At 37.7% G+C, this 21,800-nt stretch overlaps 1 long non-coding RNA gene across 2 annotated transcripts in view; it reads right to left on the bottom strand.

Annotated features, from left to right (window-relative positions):
• LOC119622581 (uncharacterized) overlaps window positions 1–21,800 on the bottom strand; it is a 48,077-nt gene that overhangs the window by 18,146 nt on the left and 8,131 nt on the right. The window lies entirely within an intron of this gene.

The raw sequence follows: 21,800 nt of genomic DNA, 5'->3' as shown, positions 1-21,800 counted from the left end.
AGTAGATGTTTAGTTTATGAGCTTCTCTTTAGCTTTAATCGTTTCCAATAGCAACCTATGCCTCAGAAGGAATCATCCTTGGCATTTTTTTATTTACTTACCTGTTTTGTGCAATTGTCAAGTTGCCTGTAAATAAATTCCAATTGTATGTGACACACTTTATGTATCTGCAGTATAAGACCTAAAGTTAAGGCTCAGTATTATGTGCTGCCTTGACATCTGGTGAAATTGAGAGGGTTTCAAATGACCTAACCATGAATTTCCCTCCCTACTCTGCTCTTATCAATCAAGTCCGCAGCCAAATAATGCTTCTCATCAGGTGGACCAGGCACAGCTCCTGTTTATCCCTGAGTAGCAGGTTTTAATTCCCTGCCTGTCCATGGAATTGTTTAAACAAACCAATCAAATCCTCCCAGGGGAAACAGGGGGCACTCCACCTTCTGAATACCAAATGGCCTGCTGCCAACAGCTCCTGGTTGTCCAACTGCAACCACATTTGGCCCTGCTTGGCATGAGGTGTCTTCTTTCCCAGGTTGTGAATATGGGTGAAAATAAACTGTTGTCAATGTTATTTGTTCCTTATTGAGTGTTATGTGCTTGGCCAACCTCATAACGCAAGGTTGGGAATACCGCCCTCACTGATGGAATAAATAGGACACGATCTTACTACTGATTATTAAGATCCTGTGACATAGGTATCTTTATTCCCATTTCAATAATGAGAAAATTAAGGTTCTGAAAATAGTAGATAACTGCCCCCCAATCACACAGCTGAGAAGCTTCCAACCTGGGATTTGAACTCAATCTTTTTATACTTCAAAGTCTGTGCTCATGTCTGCCAACATATCTCAACTACTGTTTAAACATTGAGAAAATTCTGTTTATCTTAAATATGCAATGTAATAAACTTATTATAAAAATGTCATTCTTTTTGAGACTGAGTCTTGCTGTCGCCCAAGCTGGAGTGCAGTGGTGAGATCTTGGCTCACTGCAACCTCTGCCTCCCGGGTTCAAGCTATTCTCCTACCTCAGCCTCCCAAGTAGCTGGGACTACGGGCACCTGCTATCACACCTGGCTAATTTTTGTATTTTTAGTAGAGAGAGTGTTTCACCATGTTGGGCAGGCTGGTCTCAAACTTCTGACCTCAAGTGTTCCACCTGCCTCTGCCTCCCAAAGTGCTGGGATTACAGGTATGAGCCACCACGCCTGGCCAAAGACATCATTTAATTTTATTTATTCATTCATTTATTTATTTGAGATGTAGTTTCACTCTTGTTGCCCAGGCTGGAGTGCAATGGCATGATCTCGGCTCACAGCAACTTTTGCCTCCCGGGTTCAAGCGATTCTCCGGACTCAGCCTATCAAGTAGCTAGGATTACAGGTGCCTGCCACCATGCCCAGCTAATTTTTGTATTTTTAATAGAGATGGGGTTTCACCATGTTGGCCAGTCTGGTCTTGAACTCCTGACCTCAGGTGGTCCACACACGAGAACTTCATGAAGCATACACAAGTATCAATAGCTGAATGGTCCAAGCAGAAGAAAGGATATCAGAGTTGAAGACCACCTTACTGAAATAAGACATGCAGACAAGACTAGAGAAAAAAAGAATGAAAAGGAATGAACAAAGCCTCCAAGAAATATGGGACTTCACAAAAAGACCAAACCTATGATTGATTGGAGTAACAGAAGGAGATGGAGAGAATGGAAGCAAGCTGGAAAACATACTTCAAGATACTATTCAGGAGAACTTCCCAAACCTAGCAATATAGGCCAGCATGCAAATTCAGGAAATACAGAAAACACCTTTAACATACTTCGTGAGAAGATCAACCCCAAGACACATAATCATCAGATTCTCCAAGGTGGAAATGAAGGAAAAACTCTTAAGGGCAGCCAGAGAGAAAGGCTAGGTCATCTACAAAGGGAAGCCCATCAGACTAACAGCAAACCTCTCAGCAGTAACTCTAGAAGCCAGAAAAGATTGGGGGTCAATATTTAACATTCTTTAAAAAATTTCAACCCAGAATTTCATATCCAGCCAAACTAAGCTTCATAAGCAAAGGAGAAATAAAATCCTTTCCAGATAAGCAAATGCTGAGGGATTTCGTTACCACCAGGCTTTCCCTGAAAGAGCTCCTGAAAGAAGCACTAAATATGGAAAGGAAAAGCCCATACCAGCTACTGCAAAAATACACCAAAATATAAAGACCAATGATGCTATTAAGAAACTGCATCAACTAGTGTACAAAATAACCAAATAGCCACATGATTACAGAATCAAATTCACATATAACAATACTAACCATAAATGTAAATGGGCTAAATGCCCTAATTAAAAGACACAGATGGGCAAATTGCATAGAGTCAACACACATCAGTGTGCTGTATTCAGGAGACTCATTTCACTTAGAAAGACACACATATGCTCAAAATAAAGGGATGGAGGAAAATTTACCAACCAAATGGAAAGCAAAAAAAAAAAAATCAAACAAAACAAAACAAAAACCCTGGGGTTTCAATCCTAGTTTCTGGCAGAACAGACTTTAAACCAGCATAGATCAAAAAAGACAAAGAACGGCATTACATAATGGTAAAAGGAACAATTCAACAAGAAAAGTTAACAATTCTAAGCATATATTCACCCGATACAGGAGCACCCAGATTCATAAAACAAGTTCTTAGAGACCGACAAAGAGACTTAGATTCCCACCGTATAATAGTGGGAGACTTTAACACCCCACTGTCATATTAGACAGATCTATGAGACAGAAAATTAACAAGGATATTCAGGACTTGAACTCAGCTCTGGGTAAGTGGACCTGGTAGATGTCTACAAAACTCTCTACACCAGATCAACAGAATATACATTCTTCTCAGTGCCACATGGCACTTATTCTAAAATCAACATTCTAAAAACCACATGATTATCTCAATAGATGCAGAAAAGGCCTTTGATAAAATTCAACGTTTCTTCATGTTAAACACTCTCAATAAACTAAGTATTGATAGAACATGTCTCAAAATAATAAGAGCTATTTAGGACAAACTCACAGCCACTATCATATTGAATGGGCAAAAGCTGGAAGCATTCCCTCTGAAAACTCATACAAGACAAGGATGCCGTCTCTCACCACTCCTATTCAATATTGTATTGGAAGTTCTGGCAAGGGCAATCAGGCAAGAGAAAGAAATAAAGGGTATTCAATTAGGAAAAGAGGAAGTCAAGTTGTCTCTGGTTTCAGACGACATGGTTTTACATATATAAAACCCTATCATCTCAGCCTAAAAACTTTTTGAACTGGTAAGCAACTTCAGCAAAGTCTCAGGATACAAAATCAATGTACAAAAATCACAAACATTCCTTTACACCAGCAATAGGTGAGCAGAGAGCCAAATCCTGAATGAACTCCTGTTCACAACTGCTACAAAGAGAATAAAGCACCTAGGAATACAGCTAACAAGAGATATGAAGGACCTCTTCAAGGAAAACTGCTCAAGGAAATAAGAGAGGACCCAAACAAATGGAAAAGCATTCCATCTTCATTGATAGGAAGAAACAATATCATGAAAATGGTCATATTACCCAAAGTAATTTATAGATTCAATGCTATTTCCATCAAGCTACCATTGAAATTCTTCACAGAATTAGAGAAAACTATTTTAAATTTCATATGGAATCAACAAGGCCCCATATAGCCAAGATGATCCTAAGCAAAAAGAACAAAGCTGGAGACATCACGCTGCCTGATGTCAAACTATACTACGAGGCTACAGTAATCAAAACAACATAGTACTGGCACCAAAACAGACATATAGACCAATGGAGCAGAACAGAGATCTTGGAAATAACACCACACATCTACAACCATCTGATCTTTGACAAACCTGACCAAAAAAAGCAATGGGGAAAGGATCTCCTATTCAGTAAATAGTGCTGGGAAAACTGGCTAGCCATATGCAGAAAACTGAATCTGGACCCCTTCATTACACATTATACAAAAATTAACTCAAGATGGATTAAAGACTTAAATGTAAAACCCAAAACCATAAAAACCCTAGAAGAAAACCTAGGCAATACCATTCATGACATAGGCATGGGCAAAGACTTCATGACACAAATGACAAAAGCAATTGCAATGAAAGTCAAAATTGACAAATGGGATCTAATTCAACTAAAGAGCTTCTGCACAGCAAAAGAAAATATCACCAGAGTGAATAGGCAACCTGCAGAATGGGAAAAAAATTTTGCAGTCTACCAATCTAACAAAGCTCGAATATCGAGAATTTATGAGGAACTTAAACAAATTTACGAGAAAAAAAAAAACATCAAAAAGTGGGCAAAGGATATGAATAGACACTTCTCCAAAGAAGACATTTATGCAGCCAACAAACATGAAAAAAGCTCAACATCACTGATCATCAGAGAAATGCAAATCAAAACCACAACGAGATACCATCTCACACCAACATGACATTTAAGTCATCCCTGACTTAAAATGTCAGGAAACAATAGATGCTGGTGATGCTGTGGAGAAATGGGAATGTTTTTACATTGTTGGTGGCAATGTAAATTAGTTCAATCACTGAGGAAGACAGTATGGCAATTCCTCAAGGATTTAGAACCAGAAATACCAGTTGACCCAGCAATTTCATTACTGAGTATGTACTTAAAGGAATATAAATCATTCTACCATAAAGACACATGCATATGTATGTTTTTGGAAGCACTATTTACAATAGTAAAGACATGGGACCAACCCAAATGCCCATCAATGATAGACCAGATAAAGAAAATGTGGTACATATACACCATGGAGTACTATGCAGCCATAAAAAGGAATGAGCTCATGTCCTTTGCAGGGACATGGATGAAGCTGTAAGCCATCATCCTCAGCAAAGTAACACAGGAGCAGAAAACCAACCACTGCATGTTCTCACTCATAGTGGGAGTTGAACATTGAGAATACACGGACACAGAGAGGGGACAACACATACCAAGGCCTATTAGGAAGTGGAGGGTGAGGGGAGGGAACTTAGAGGATGTGTCAATAGGTGCAGCAAACCACCATGGCACATGTATACCTATGTCACAAACCTGCACGTTCTGAACATGTATCCAGGTTTTTTAAAATAAATTTTAAAAATTAAAAAAAAAACCTAAAAAAGAATTTTAAGAAAAGACAGCTGAAAACATAATTCTTCCTCCCTCTCACAAAGGTTAAAAACAAATTTCCCTGTCAAAACATAACTAAAACATGGATATGGTTCAAGTTAAAAGCTATTCTAAATTAACCAGATAGTTGGCTGGAGAATATGGAGAAAAGTCCCAGAGTAAGGAGCTAGTGGAAAGTCTTAAGAGGAAATTAGATTATAAATTTTGCAGAGCCTATTAGTGAGAAAAGAAAAGGTAATAAATTCTAACTATTGGGATAATAATCCAAGTTGGGGGCTGGCTATGCAAGTCTTACACACTCTTAAAATAATCATGGGATTGAATCTTTGATCTAGGAATAGAGTTTATCACAATATTTGTTTATTATCCTTATAATCCCTATAGGGTCTGTAGTAACATCGCACCTTTCATTCCTGATATTGGCATTTGGTGTCTTCTCTATTTTGTTATTGGTGAGTGTGGCCAGAGGTTTATCCATTTTATTTATCAAAGACCCAGCTTTTAGCCAGGCATGGTAGTGTCCCTGTATTCCCACCTACTTGGGTGGCTGAGGCAGGAGGATCACTTGAGCCCAAGAATTCAGTGCTATAGTGCTCTATGATCTCACCTGTGAATAGCCTTTGCATTCCAGCCTGGGCAACATAGCAGGAAAAAAAAAAAAAGAACTAGCTTTTGGTTGTATTGATTATCAATCAATTATAATAATTTCTGCTCTTTATTATTTCCTCCCTCCTGCCTTCTTTGGGTTAATTTTGTTTCTTTTTTTTTTTAATAGTTTCTAGGTATAATTTACTTACCATAACACTCACCAATTTTAAGTGTCCAATCAATGATTTTTAGTAAATTTACAAAGTTGTGCAAGTGTCATCAAAATCCAATTTTAGAACATTTCCAACCCTCCCCCCTCATTGCAGTCAATCTCCATTTCTACCTCCAGCCCCAGATAATCACTGAAATTTACAAATTTTCATTGATCAATTTGCCCTTTAAGGCCCATGCATACAAATTAAATAATACACTATGTACTCTTCTGTGTCTGGCTTCTTTCATTAACATAATGTTTATGAGGTTCGCCTATGTCATAGTATGTATTGGTCCTTAGTTTGTTTTATTGCTCAATAGCATTTTGTATGACTATGCTCTGTGTTGTTTATATATTTAGATTTATAGACATTTGGGCTATTTTCAGGTTTTAGCTATTAAGAATAATGCTACTATATACCTTCATGAACCGGTCTTTAGGAAACATATGTTTTCATTTATCTTGACTAAATTTCTGGGAGTACAGTTATATGGTAAATTTATGTTTAGCCATTTAAGAAACTGCTAAACTGTTTTTCCAAAGTGGCTCCAGCATTTTACATTCCCACTCACAATGCCTAAGGGTTCCAGTTTCTCCACATGCTTATAAACACTCCTTATTGCTTGTCACTTTGATTACAGTCATTCTAGTGGTGTGAAGTGGTTTAGATTTGCATTTCCCTAATAAATAAAGATGAGCTTCTTTTATATGCTTTTTGGATATAGTATTTGTACATCTTCACTGTTAAAATTTTATTACAGTCTTTTGATCATTTCTAATTGGTTTATTTGACCTTTTGCTGTTTAGTTATAAGAAATTTTATATGTTTGGGATACAAACTCTTATTCCATATAGTTTGCATGTATTTTCACTAGTATGGGACTTGTCTCTTCTTTTTTCTTCATGGTCTTTTGATGTTTGGAAGTATGGGGTAGATGAAGCACAACGTATTGTTTTTCTCTTTTGTAGATTGCGTTTTTAGTGTTGTATGCAAGATATCTTTACTTTAGGTCGTGAAGATTTGATTCTGCGTTTTCTTCTAAAAGCATTATAGTTTTAGCTATTACATTTAGAGATACAATCTGTCTGAGTTAATTTTTTGTATAGTGTGAGGTGAATGTCTAAAGTGGTCTTTTTCCAAGTGCATGTTCAACTGTCCAGTACTATTTGTTGAGAAGGCTACTCTTTACCCCAGTGAATTGCTTTGGCTTCTTTGTTTAAAAAAAATTAATCATAAATATAAGGGGTTATTTCTGAACTTTCAAATATATTCCATTGAACTGTATGTCTGTCTTTATGCCAGTTAATGCAGTGTTTTGATTACCATAGATGTATACAAGTTTTAAAACTGAGTAGTAGACATCCTCCAACAATTTTTTCTTTTTAAAGATTGATTTGTCAATTCTAGATCTTTTGCTTTCCATATTTTTAATTGGATAGCTACTTTCAACAAAAAGTCCTGCTGGAATTTTGATGGGGATCGTGTTGAATCTGTAGATCAATTTGGGGAAAATTGCCTAACAGCATCATATCTTGGAATCCATGAATATAGAAAGTCTTTCTAATAATTTATATCTTCTTTAATTCCTCTCAGCAATGTTTTACTATGCTCAATGTGCAAGTCTTGCACTTCTTTTGGTAAATTTAGTCCTAAATGTTTTTCTCTTATGCTGTTGTGAATGGCCTTCTTTTCCAAAAACTCATTTTTGATTGTTCGTTTGTTATATATAGAAATACAACTGATCTTTTAACCTACAACTTTGCTAAATGTAGCTATTAGTTCTAATATTTCTGTGTGTGTGTCTTAGCATTTTCTTCATCAAGATTATGTTGTCCAAAAGCGAAAATTGACAAATGGGATCTAATTAAACTAAAGAGCTTCCGCACAGCAAAAGAAACTACCATCAGAGTGAACAGGCAACCTACAGAATGGGAGAAAATTTTTGCAATCTACTCATCTGACAAAGGGCTAATATCCAGAACCTACAAAGAACTCAAACAAATTTACAAGAAAAAAACAAACAACCCCATCAAAAAGTGGGCAAAGGATATGAACAAACACTTCTCAAAAGAAGACATGCATAGAGCCAACAGATACATGAAAAAATGCTCATCATCACTGGCCATCAGAGAAATGCAAATCAAAACCACAATGAGATACCATCTCACACCAGTTAGAATGGCAATCATTAAAAAGTCAGGAAACAACAGGTGCTGGAGAGGATGTGGAGAAATAGGAACACTTTTACACTGTTGGTGGGATTGTAAACTAGTTCAACTATTGTGGAAAACAGTATGGCGATTCCTCAAGGATCTAGAACTAGAAATACTATATGACCCAGCCATCCCATTACTGGGTATATACCCAAAGGATTATAAGTCATGCTGCTATAAAGACACATGCACACATATGTTTATTGCGGCACTATTCACAATAGCAAAGTCTTGGAATCAACCCAAATGTCCATCAGTGACAGACTGGATTAAGAAAATGTGGCACGTATCCACCATGGAATACTATGCAGCCATAAAAAAGGATGAGTTCGTGTCTTTTGTAGGGACATGGATGCAGCTGGACACCATCATTCTCAGCAAACTATTGCAAGAAGAGAAAACCAAACACCGCATGTTCTCACTCATAGGTGGGAATTGATCAATGAGATCACTTTGACTCTGGAAGGGGAACATCACACACCGGGGCCTATTATGGGGAGTGGGGAGTGGGGAGGGATGGCATTGGGAGTTATACCTAATGTAAATGATGAGTTGATGGGTGCTGACAAGTTGATGGGTGCAGCACACCAACATGGCACAAGTAAACATATGTAACAAACCTGAACGTTGTGCACACGTACCGAGAACTTAAAGTATAATTTAAAAATAAAAGACTATGTTGTCAACAAATAAAGTCAGTTTAACATCTTCCTTTGTAATCCGGATACCCTTTATTTACCTTTCCTGCCTTCGTTCACTGGATAGCACCTCCAATACAATGTGGAATAGAATTGGTGAGAGCAGCTATTCTTGTCTTGTACCTGATCATTGAGGGAAACCATTCAGATTTTTACCATTAATTATGATGTTAACAGTAGGCTTTTCACAGATGCTCTTTTTTTTTTTTTTTTTTTTTTTTTTTTTTTTTGAGACGGAGTCTGGCTCTGTCGCCCAGGCTGGAGTGCAGTGGCCGGATCTCAGCTCACTGCAAGCTCCGCCTCCTGGGTTTACGCCATTCTCCTGCCTCAGCCTCCCGAGTAGCTGGGACTACAGGCGCCGCTACCACACCCGGTTAGTTTTTTGTATTTTTTTAGTAGAGACGGGGTTTCACCGTGTTAGCCAGGATAGTCTCGATCTCCTGACCTCGTGATCCGCCCGTCTCGGCCTCCCAAAGTGCTGGGATTACAGGCTTGAGCCACCGCGCCCGGCTCACAGATGCTCTTTATCAGGTTGAAAAACACCCCTTTTGTTACTATTTTATTCAGAGTGTTTCTTATGAATGAATGTTGGATTTTTGTCAAATGCTTTTTATGTATCTATCAAGATATTCATGTAGATTTTGTTCTTTATTGATATAATGTATTATATTAATTAATATTTTAATGATAAACCAACCTTACATCCCTGGTACAAATCTCAGTTGTTCATGGCACGTAATCCTTTTTAGATATTGCTGGATTTCACTTACTAATGGTTTTTTGATTTACTTTTAAATCTATATTCATAAGAAGTATTTGTCTGTTGTTTTCTTGTAATGTATTTCTCTGGTTTTGGTGTCAGGGTAATGTTGACCTCATAGAATCAGTTGAGAAGTGTTTCCTCTTCTATTTTCCGAAAGATTATGTAAAATAAATCTTTACTTATTTAAATGTTTGGTAGAATTAAGCAGTGAAACTACCTGGTCCTGTGCTTTTCTTTGTGGAAAGGTATTTTAATTACTACTTTCTTTGATTTCTTCACTTGTTTTTTCTGATTTTCTATTTCTATTTCTATTTCTCTCTCTCTCTCTCTCTCTCTCTCTCTCTCTCTCTCTCTCTCTCTCTCTCTCTCTCGATGGCATCTCCCTCTGTCACCCAGGGTGGAGTGCAGTGCAGTTGTGCAATCTCAGCTCACTGCACCCTCCGCCTCCAGGGTTCAAGTGATTCTTCTGCCTCAGCCTCCTGAGTAGCTGGGACTACAGGCGCGCACCACCTCGCTCAGTTATTTTTTGTACTTTTAGTAGAGACAGGGTTTCACCACGTTGACCAGACTGGTCTTGAACTCCTGACCTTGTGATCTGCCCACCTTGGCCTCCCAAACTGTTGAGATTACAGGCATGAGCCACCGTGCCCGGCCTATTTTCTACTTCTTTCTAAGTCACTTTCAGCAATTTGTGTCTTCCTAGGAATGTGTCCATTTCACACATTTTAAATTTGTTGCCATAAAGATTATCATAGTAGCCTCTGTGATCCTTTAATTTCTCTAAGGTCAATATTGATGTCCCCACTTCCATTTCTGATTCTGGTCATTTGTATCTCTTCCCTTTATTTCATGGTCAATCCAGCTAAAAGATTGTTAGTTTTAAAAAATATTTTCAGAGAAGAAACATAGAGTTTCACTGATTTTTTGTTATGGCTTTTTTCTTCTAATTCATTTTTTTCCAGTTTAATCTTTGTTATTTCCTTTGTTCACTTGCTTTGCATTAAATTTACTCTTGCTTTTTCTAGTTTACTTAGTTGAAAGCTTCGATTACTGATTTCAAAACTTTTTCCTTTTCTAATATGAGCATTTATTGCCTTCATCGTTCCTCTAATCCTTACTTTAACTGCACCCCAAAGTTTTATTTTAATGGTAACACCTTGCAAAACTATAATAAAATTTCAAAATAACAATATTGATATTGACATTGACATAATCCATGCATGTTATTCATATTTCCCCAGCTTGTTTATACTCATTTGTTTGTGTATGTTTGTGCATTGGCTTCTTTTTGTTTGTTTGTTTGTTTTCTCTGTCGCCCAGGCTGGAGTGTAGTGGCGCCATCTCGGCTCACTGCAACCTCCAGCTCCCAGGTTCAAGTGATTCTCCTGCCTCAGCCTCCTGAGTAGCTGGGATTACAGGCGCTAGTCACCACGCCTGGCTAATTTTTGTATTAAAAATTAATACAAATTTTTAATAGTGGAAACGGGGTTTTACCACATTGGCCAGGCTAGTCTCGAACTCCTGACCTCAAGTGATTCGCCTGCCTCCTAAAGTGCTGAGATTACAGGTGTGAGCCACCGCACCCGGCCTGTGCATTTGGTTCTATACATTTTTATGACGTGTGTAGATTCATAAGTTCATGTATTTACTATCAGAGTCAAGATACAGAACAGATCCCAGCAGTGCCCTTTCATAACCACACCAACCTCCTCCCCATCCCTGCCTCAGCCCTAAGCTCTAGCAACTACAAATCTGTCCTCCACATCTGTAATCTTCCATTTCATGAATGTTATATAAATTGAAAACTACACTATGTGATCTTTTGGGATTAACTTTTTACGTTCAGCATAATTTCCAAGTAATTGTGTCTATCAGTAGTATACTCATTTTTATTGTTACATTTTATTTCATGGTTTGGCTAGCTTAGTTTGTTAAACCATTCACACACTGAAGTATGACTGGGTTATTTTCAGTTTAGAGCTATTATGAATAAAATTTCTATGAACAATCATGTAGAGGCTTTTATGTGAACATTCTTCCATTTCTCTGGCATATGCCTAATAGTGAAATTGCTGGATTATTTAGTAATTGGCTGTTTAGTTTTATAAGAAGCTGAGTTTTCCAGAATGGTTGTATGATTTAACAACCCTACTAGTCATCTATCTTTGATCCGTGTTTCTCTGCATCTTTGCCAATATTTGGGGTTATTTTTCATTTTAGCCATTCTCATAGGTATAAAATATTATTACATTGTGGTTTTAACTTGTATTTCCCTGATAAGTAACCATGTTTAACATATTATCATCGCTTGTTTGCCATTCTGTATATCCTCTTCAGTGAAATATCTGTTCATGTTTTTAACATTTTCAAATTTGACTGTTTACTCTTATACTGCTGGGTTTTGAGAGTTCTTTATATTTTCTGAATTTTAGTCATTTGTCAGATTTGTTGTTTGCATATATTTTCTCCTATGTTTTAATGTTCTTTATATGTCTGATAATTTTTCTTGTTCCAAAATTTGCTTTGTCTGATATTATTGTAGCCACTCCAGCTTTCTTTTGATTAGATTTTGCATAGTGTATGTTCTTTATCCTCTATTTTTAACCTATCCACACTATGCTATTTAAAGAGGATTTCTGGTAAATAAAGAACAGTTGAGTTTTCTTTTCTTTACCTAAACTAACATGTATTTTTAATTGGTGTATTTTGACCACTTACATTTATTACAGTTACTGATATGTTGGATTTGACTCCACTGCTTTATTGTGTGCTTCTTGCTGCTGTTTTCCCCCCATTTATTTGTTTTTCTGTTCATCTTTTTCTTTCTTATTTTAGATTATTTGAATATTTTAATATGTTATTCTATTTATCTCTTTGCTTTGTAATTGTCTCTCTGTATTACATTTTAAGTGGTTATTCTGGAGGTTTTATATATATATATATATACACATACACATATATACTTTACTTTTCAGAATCTACTTCAGTTAATGCTATACCATTTCAAGTAAAATCATCTCTTTTATGGTATAGTTGTCATATGCATTATATCTACAGACTTTAATAATCCCATCAGTCAATGTTACAAGTTTTTCTTTCTACAGTCAAACATATGTTTAAACTTAAGAGAAAAAAATAGTCTATTTATCCAGACATTTACCGTTTCTTTTTATTTTTCTTCATGCTGATGTTCAGTTTCCCTCTCTTACCATGTTCCTTCAGTCTAAAAATCTTCCTTTAACATTTACTTTAGCCTAGACTTTTCAGCAACAAACTCTATTAGTATTCCTTTCATCTGAGAATGTTACTGCTTCGTTGTCATTACTTAAGCATATATATATATATATATACTTTTTTTTTTTTTTGCTGCACATAGAATTCCAGATTGACAGTTATTTTCTTTTTCATTTTTTTCTTCAACTTTTATTTTGAGTTCCGGGGTACATGTGCAGGATGTGCAGGTTTGTTACATAGGTAAACATGTGCCATGATGGTTTGCTGCACCTATCAAGCCATCACCTAGGTATTAAGTCCAGCATCCATTAGCTATTCTTCCTGATTCTGTCCCTCCCCAGAACCCCCGACAGGCCACAGCGTGTGTTGTTCTCCTCCATGTGTCCATATGTTCTCATCATTCAGCTGTCACTTATAAGTGAGAACATGCGGTGTTTGGTTTTCTGTTCCTATGTTAGTTTGCTGAGGATAACAGCTTCCAGCTGCATCTATGTCCCTGCAAAGGACATGATACAGTTCATTTTTATGGCTACATGGTATTCCATGGTGTCTATGTACCACATTTTCTTTATCCAGTCTATCATTGATGGGCATTTGGGTTGATTCCATGTTTTGCTATTGTGAATAGTGCTGCAATGAACATACATGTACATGAATCGTTATAATAGAATGATTTGTATACCTTTGGGTATATACCAAAGGGATTGCTAGTCAAATGAACTTCTGCTTCTAGATCTCTGAGGAATTACCACACTGTCTTCTACAATAGTTGAACTAATTTACACTCCCAATAACAGTGTAAAAGCATTCCTTTTTCTCGCCAGCATCTGTTGTTTGTTGACTTTTTAATACTCACCATTCTGACCAACGTAAGATGGTATCTCATTGTGATTTTGATTTGAATTTCTCTAGTGATCAGTGATGTTGAGCATTTTTTCATATGTTTGTTGGCTGCATGAATGTCTTGTTTTGAGAAGCGTCTTTTCATGTCTTTTGCCCACTTTTTAGTGGGATTGTTTGGTTTTTCTTTTTGTAAATTTAAGTTCCCTGTAGACTCTGAATATTAGACCTGTGTCAGAAGAATAGCTTGCAAAAATTTTCTCCCTTTCTGTAGGTTGTCTGTTCACGCTGTTGATAGATTCTTTTGCTGTGCAGAAACTCTAGTTAAATTAGATCCCATTTGTCAATTTTTACTTTTGTTGCAATTACTTTGGGCATTTTCGTCAAGAAATCTTTGCCTTTGCCTATGTCCTCAATGACGTTGTCTAGGTTTTCTTCTAGGGTTTTTATAGTTTTGGGTTTCACTTTTAAGTCTTTTATCCATCTTGATTTTTGTATAAGGTGTAAGGAAGGGGTTCAGTTTCAACTTTCTGCATATGGCTAGACAGTTCTCTCAGGACCATTTGTTAAACAGAGAATCCTTTCCCCACTGCTTGTTTTTCAGATTGACAGTTATTTTCTTTCAGCACTTTAAAGATGCTGCTCCACCACCTTCTGGCCTCCATGGTTTCTAAAGTGTAGCACACAGCTATTTGAATCATTTTCCTCTTGTATGCATTGTATTACTTTTTACTGGCCATTTTCAAGGTTTTTCTCTATCTTTGGTTTTTAGAAGTTTGATTATGATTTTTCTGGGCATAATTTGCTTTGAGTTTACAATTTTTGAGATTAGCTGAGCCTGTTGAATCTGTAATTTTGTCTTTCCCCTAATTCAAGAAGTTTCAGCAATTATTTCTTCAAATATATTTTCTACACCAATATCTTTTTTCTCTCCTTTTAGGAGTGCAATGAATACGACAATTTCTGAGTTGCTGCTTATTTTATATCAATCTTTTTACTCTGTGTTCATGTGATTGCATAATTTCTATTTATCTAATTTTAAGTCACTGGCCCTGTATTTATCATTGCCCATTCTTCCATTGAGCTCATCCAGTGAATTTTAAAATTTCACATACTGTGTGTTTCATTTATAAAATTTCTATTTGACTTTTTTAAAAATTATATTTCTCTGCTCAGTATTTCTATCTTTCATTTCAGCAGCATTTATCCTTACTATACCTTCGCCCCATGGAACATGGCCATAATGATTTTAAAGTTTTTAAAAAATATTTGACAATTCCCAGATGACAAATCTCAGTCATCCTGGGGTTGGCATATGTTGCCTTTTTTTACATTGTTTTTTCAAATTTTCCTGATTCTTGATATTTAGTATAAGTTTAGGTTATATTCTTGGCATTTTACATATTATCTTGTTAGAATCTGGGTCCTATTAATATCCTCTGGAGAATGCTGAATTTTTTTTGGTTAGACTTAGCTAGACCAACCTAGTTAGATTCAGACTAAATGTTCTGTCTCACTTTCTTTGAATTATTATTCCATTTTCAGTTCAGTTTGCAAAGAAATTGCTATTCTGCTTTGACTGTCCCATAGACACACCTCTCAGTATTTAGTTTGAGACTTCAGTGGCACTTTATGTAATAGAAACTTCAAAATACTTTACTATGCTGCTTTGGGTAAATTCTGTGAATGCACAACTTAACAGAAAGCCTGAAATTTATACATATTCCTTCACAGCATTAGGAAATTCTCCTCTCAAGCTCCTTCCTCTTTAAGATTCTCCCTCTCTGGCCAGGTGCGGTGGCTCACACCTGTAATCTCAGTACGTTGGGAGGCTGAGGCGGGTGGATCATGAGGTCAGGAGTTCAAGACCAGACTGACTAACATGGTGAAACCTTGTCTCGACTAAAAATACAAAAATTAGCTGGATGTGGTGGCACACGCCTGTAATCCCAGCTTCTCAGGAAGCTGAGACAGGAGAATCGCTTGAACCCAGGAGGCGGAGGTTGCAGTGAGCCAAGATTGCAATACTCCACTCCAGCCTGGGTGACAGAACAAGACTCTGTCTCAAAAGAAAAAAAAAAATTCCCTCTCCATATTCTCTGGTTTCCAGGAGCCCCTTTTACCAATCCTCTGTCCAGAAAGATAAAAATTCTTTTGGATTTTTAATCACTCACGACACTAGAGGTGAACTCGGCGGTTCTAAGTTCTCTCTAGCTGTGAATGGCACAGGACTTTCAGGTAAAACATCCACCTCCTCTTTCCCAGGTAACAGCTGTTTCTGGGGAGCTCTCTTTCTGAGGGATGTACCCCATTCGATGAGCAGGACACATGGAACAGCTGTTTCCCAAGTGTTTCACCTCTGTCAGGTACTCAACTCTCTCTTATAGTATCTCTCATTTATTGATCAGGCTGCAAACTCCATCCTTATCCATGGAAATTTGGAAAGATAAAACCCAATGTTGTTGGTTTCAGAGATCTTCTTAGCTTTAATGAAGAACACATTGCAGAGATGCTATGCCCTGTGAGGTGCTTGTATTTTTCAGCAAAAATTGTACTGGAGATAGATGATTATCTCAGGAATAAATATATCTATTAATGTATCTCAGCAACCCTAACACAATTAAATTATTGTTATTACTCAAACCTGAATCTTTATATACATACAGTGAAATGGAAAATGGTCCATTGCACTCAAATTAACTACATGACAAAAAATGGTGCTTAGCAGCATAATGAAATATTTCCCACTTTTAAATAATTTTTAAAAATACATATTTAACTTTCTCAATATTAAAAGCTAATTTGAAAAATCATCTCCTTATACAAGTCTATAGCAGATGGCTCCTCCTCCTTCCTGTGATTCTTTTGGGGGCAACATGACTTCTTTCCCGATATCTAAGTCCTTGAGCTAGAATTTTAAAACAATTTTAAGCATTGTGACATCTCCCCACCCTCCATTCTTCACAATAGCTTCCTTGAGAATAATGCTGATGACCACTACTTTTTGATACATTGCATTTAAAATCTTTATCTCTTTCTCTTTTAGTGGAACAAAGTCATGAAAGCTTGCTTTCTAAACAAAATAATCTCTTGTATCCAAAGGGAAAAATGCAAACCAAAATCAGTAGTTAGGCATAAAATGTACTTTTAAAGAACAATGCTGGCAGGGCGGTGACTCATGCCTGTAATCCCAGCACTTTGGGAGGCCGAGGTGGGCGAATCACCTGAGGTCAGTTCAAGACCATCCTGGCCAACATGGGGAAACCCTGTCCCTACTAAAACTACAAAAATTGCCCGGGAGTGGTGGTGGGCACCTGTAATCCCAGCTACTCAGGAGGCTGAGACAGGAGAATCGCTTGAACCTGGGAAGCAGAGGCTGCAGTGAGCCGAGATGGTGCCACCGCACTCCAGCCTGGGCGACAGAGCAAGACTCCATCTCAAAAAAAAAAAAAAAGAGATAAGTTTCTCCCTCTCCATATTCTCTGGTTTCCAGGAGCCCCTTTTACCAATCCTCTGTCCAGAAAGATAAGAATTCTTTTGGATTTTTAATCACTCACGACACTAGAGGTGAACTCGGCGGTTCTAAGTTCTCTCTCTCTGTGAATGGCACAGGACTTTCAGGTAAAACATCCACCTCCTCTTTCCCAGGTAACAGCTGTTTCTGGGGAGCTCTCTTTCTGAGGGATGTACCCCATTCGATGAGCAGGACACATGGAACAGCTGTTTCCCAAGTGTTTCACCTCTGTCAGGTACTCAACTCTCTCTTATAGTGTCTCTCATTTATTGATCAGGCTGCAAACTCCATCCTTATCCATGGAAATTTGGAAAGATAAAACCCAATGTTGTTGGTTTCAGAGATCTTCTTAGCTTTAATGAAGAATACATTGCAGAGATGCTATGCCCTGTGAGGTGCTTGTATTTTTCAGCAAAAATTGTACTGGAGATAGATGATTATCTCAGGAATAAATATATCTATTAATGTATCTCAGCAACCCTAACACAATTAAATTATTGTTATTACTCAAACCTGAATCTTTATATACATACAATGAAATGGAAAATGGTCCATTGCACTCAAATTAACTACATGACAAAAAAATGGTGCTTAGCAGCATAATGAAATATTTCCCACTTTTAAATAATTTTTAAAAATACATATTTAACTTTCTCAATATTAAAAGCTAATTTGAAAAATCATCTCCTTATACAAGTCTATAGCAGATGGCTCCTCCTCCTTCCTGTGATTCTTTTGGGGGCAACTTGACTTCTTTCCCGATATCTAAGTCCTTGAGCTAGAATTTTAAAACAATTTTAAGCATTGTGACATCTCCCCACCCTCCATTCTTCACAATAGCTTCCTTGAGAATAATGCTGATGACCACTACTTTTTGATACATTGCATTTAAAATCTTTATCTCTTTCTCTTTTAGTGGAACAAAGTCATGAAAGCTTGCTTTCTAAACAAAATAATCTCTTGTATCCAAAGGGAAAAATGCAAACCAAAATCAGTAGTTAGGCATAAAATGTACTTTTAAAGAACAATGCTGGCAGGGCGGTGACTCATGCCTGTAATCCCAGCACTTTGGGAGGCCGAGGTGGGCGAATCACCTGAGGTCAGTTCAAGACCATCCTGGCCAACATGGGGAAACCCTGTCCCTACTAAAACTACAAAAATTGCCCGGGAGTGGTGGTGGGCACCTGTAATCCCAGCTACTCAGGAGGCTGAGACAGGAGAATCGCTTGAACCCGGGAAGCAGAGGCTGCAGTGAGCCGAGATGGTGCCACTGCACTCCAGCCTGGGCGACAGAGCAAGACTCCATCTCAAAAAAAAAAAAAAAAAGAGATAAGTTTCTCCCTCTCCATATTCTCTGGTTTCCAGGAGCCCCTTTTACCTATCCTCTGTCCAGAAAGATAAGAATTCTTTTGGATTTTTAATCACTCACGACACTAGAGGTGAACTCGGCGGTTCTAAGTTCTCTCTAGCTGTGAATGGCACAGGACTTTCAGGTAAAACATCCACCTCCTCTTTCCCAGGTAACAGCTGTTTCTGGGGAGCTCTCTTTCTGAGGGATGTACCCCATTCGATGAGCAGGACACATGGAACAGCTGTTTCCCAAGTGTTTCACCTCTGTCAGGTACTCAACTCTCTCTTATAGTGTCTCTCATTTATTGATCAGGCTGCAAACTCCATCCTTATCCATGGAAATTTGGAAAGATAAAACCCAATGTTGTTGGTTTCAGAGATCTTCTTAGCTTTAATGAAGAACACATTGCAGAGATGCTATGCCCTGTGAGGTGCTTGTATTTTTCAGCAAAAATTGTACTGGAGATAGATGATTATCTCAGGAATAAATATATCTATTAATGTATCTCAGCAACCCTAACACAATTAAATTATTGTTATTACTCAAACCTGAATCTTTATATACATACAGTGAAATGGAAAATGGTCCATTGCACTCAAATTAACTACATGACAAAAAATGGTGCTTAGCAGCATAATGAAATATTTCCCACTTTTAAATAATTTTTAAAAATACATATTTAACTTTCTCAATATTAAAAGCTAATTTGAAAAATCATCTCCTTATACAAGTCTATAGCAGATGGCTCCTCCTCCTTCCTGTGATTCTTTTGGGGGCAACATGACTTCTTTCCCGATATCTAAGTCCTTGAGCTAGAATTTTAAAACAATTTTAAGCATTGTGACATCTCCCCACCCTCCATTCTTCACAATAGCTTCCTTGAGAATAATGCTGATGACCACTACTTTTTGATACATTGCATTTAAAATCTTTATCTCTTTCTCTTTTAGTGGAACAAAGTCATGAAAGCTTGCTTTCTAAACAAAATAATCTCTTGTATCCAAAGGGAAAAATGCAAACCAAAATCAGTAGTTAGGCATAAAATGTACTTTTAAAGAACAATGTTGACCGGGGGTGATGGCTCATGCCTGTAATCCCAGCACTTTGGGAGGCTGAGGTGGGCGAATCACCTGAGGTCAGTTCAAGACCATCCTGGCCAACATGGGGAAACCCTGTCCCTACTAAAACTACAAAAATTGCCCGGGAGTGGTGGTGGGCACCTGTAATTCCAGCTACTTGGGATGCTGAGACAGGAGAATCACTTGAACTTAGGAGGCAGAGGCTGCAGTGAGCCGAGATGGTGCCACTGCACTCCAGCCTGGGCGACAGAGCAAGACTCCGTCTCAAAAAAAAAAAAAAAAAAAGAAAAAAAGAAAAAGAAAAAGAAAAAGAAAAAAAAAAGAACAATGTTGTCCTGTTTCCCAGTACCTACTCCACTTCACTGAAGTTGGAATCCAAGGTTCACTACTTTTCTAAGTATTATACTGTAGTGTGGAAATGTTATTGAAATAATTAGCTACTAGACAGATCCAGGCCAGAAATCCAGAAATAATTTTTTAAAATTTAATCATGTGCATTAATTTGAGGCAGACTAGATGGACGCACATAAGTATGCACACACACATACACATGGTACAGTAAGAGGGTCTCATAAAACTTCAAGGTACAGTAAGAGGGTCTCATAAAAATTCAATGCTGGAAATAGTTGTTTCCAATCTAGAAGGCAGGTGCCAAGCAAACAGGGATGTCTGAAACCTTTGAACACTGATTTTAAACCAACTGACTCTGAATTGACTTACACAGAAACATTGATACAAACACTTATTGAACACTTAAGATATGCCAGCACTATTTGAAGTATTTGTTATGCGCTGACTTAATTCTGACAGCAATCTTTTTTTTTTTTTTACTTTCTGACACGGAGTCTCACTCTCGCCCGGGCAAGAATGCAATGGTGTGATTTCGGCTCACTGCAACCTCTGCCTCCCGGGCTCACTGCAACCTCTGCCTCCCGGGTTCAAGCAATTCTCCTGCCTGAGGCTCTAAGTAGCTGGGATTACAGGCGCATGTACCACCACGCCCGGCTAATTTTTGTATTTTTAGTAGAGACGGGGTTTCGCCATGTTGGCCAGGCTGGTCTCTAACCCCTGACCTCAAGTGATCCGCCCCCCTCGGCCTCCCAAAGTACTGGTATTAAGGCGTGAGTCACAGTGCCCAGCCTCTCACAGCAACCTTATGGTAAAAGAAAGACTTCAGCTGAATTCAATTTAAAGGAGTTTAATTGAGCAATGAATGATTCGCGAATCAGGCAGTCCCCAGAATCACAGCAGATTCAGAGAGACTCCAGTGCAGCCACATGGTGGAAGAAGATTTATAGCAAAAAAAAAAAAAAAAAAGGGAAGTGTCATACAGAAATCGGAAGTGAAGTACCAAAACAACTGGATTGGTTACAGCTCTGCGTTTGCTTAATTGAACACAATTTGAACACTTAGCAGTCTATGAGTGGTTGAAGTATGCCTGTTGGGATTGGCCATGACTCAGCTATTGTTACAGGGCATAATCATAAATTAGGTTTGCAATCTTGTCTACCTATTAAGTTAGGTTACAGTTTGTCCACAAGGACTCAAATATAGAAGTACGGAGTCCTTCTCAGGCCATATTTAGTTCGCTTCAACACTTATAATGCAGGTACTATTATTTTCTCAATATCACACTTGAGGAAACCAAGGGACCTCAGTCAACTTAAACAGCTACTAAATGGTGGTGCTGAGATTTGAATCCAGGCATAGGTCTGGCCCTAGTACCCATTATTTTAACCCAGTACAGTACACTATTGCCTCTCCATTTGTGAAAAGAAAAAAAAAAAAAAGACAGAAAGTCATATTTTATATGGAAATACAGATGGGATTTTAAAAACATGCCCCAGAAAACCCTACACAACACTGTCTGCTATTAAACCTTTCTCTTTCCTTCCCTTTCTCTCTCCTTCCCTTTTCCCTCTCCAGTCCATCAAATCTTTGCTATGGAATATCACGCACTCCTAAATCCAGCTGCTCCTTTGACATTCTTTGGCCACAACATTAAAATAAATGGCCACCCTAGGAGAGATGGGGTTAAAGCCACAGAGAAGAGTTTTCTTGACATGCTAGAGTGGCTGCAGTTGTAGGAGGCTTTCTGGAAAATGGAGGTGATTTTCCAGAGAGTGGAG

This window comes from Chlorocebus sabaeus, chromosome X, assembly GCF_047675955.1.
Source record: "Chlorocebus sabaeus isolate Y175 chromosome X, mChlSab1.0.hap1, whole genome shotgun sequence".
Taxonomy (NCBI): domain Eukaryota; kingdom Metazoa; phylum Chordata; class Mammalia; order Primates; family Cercopithecidae; genus Chlorocebus; species Chlorocebus sabaeus.
The sequence above is the reverse complement of the archived record's forward strand: the minus strand, read 5'-3'. Positions and strand labels throughout refer to the sequence as shown.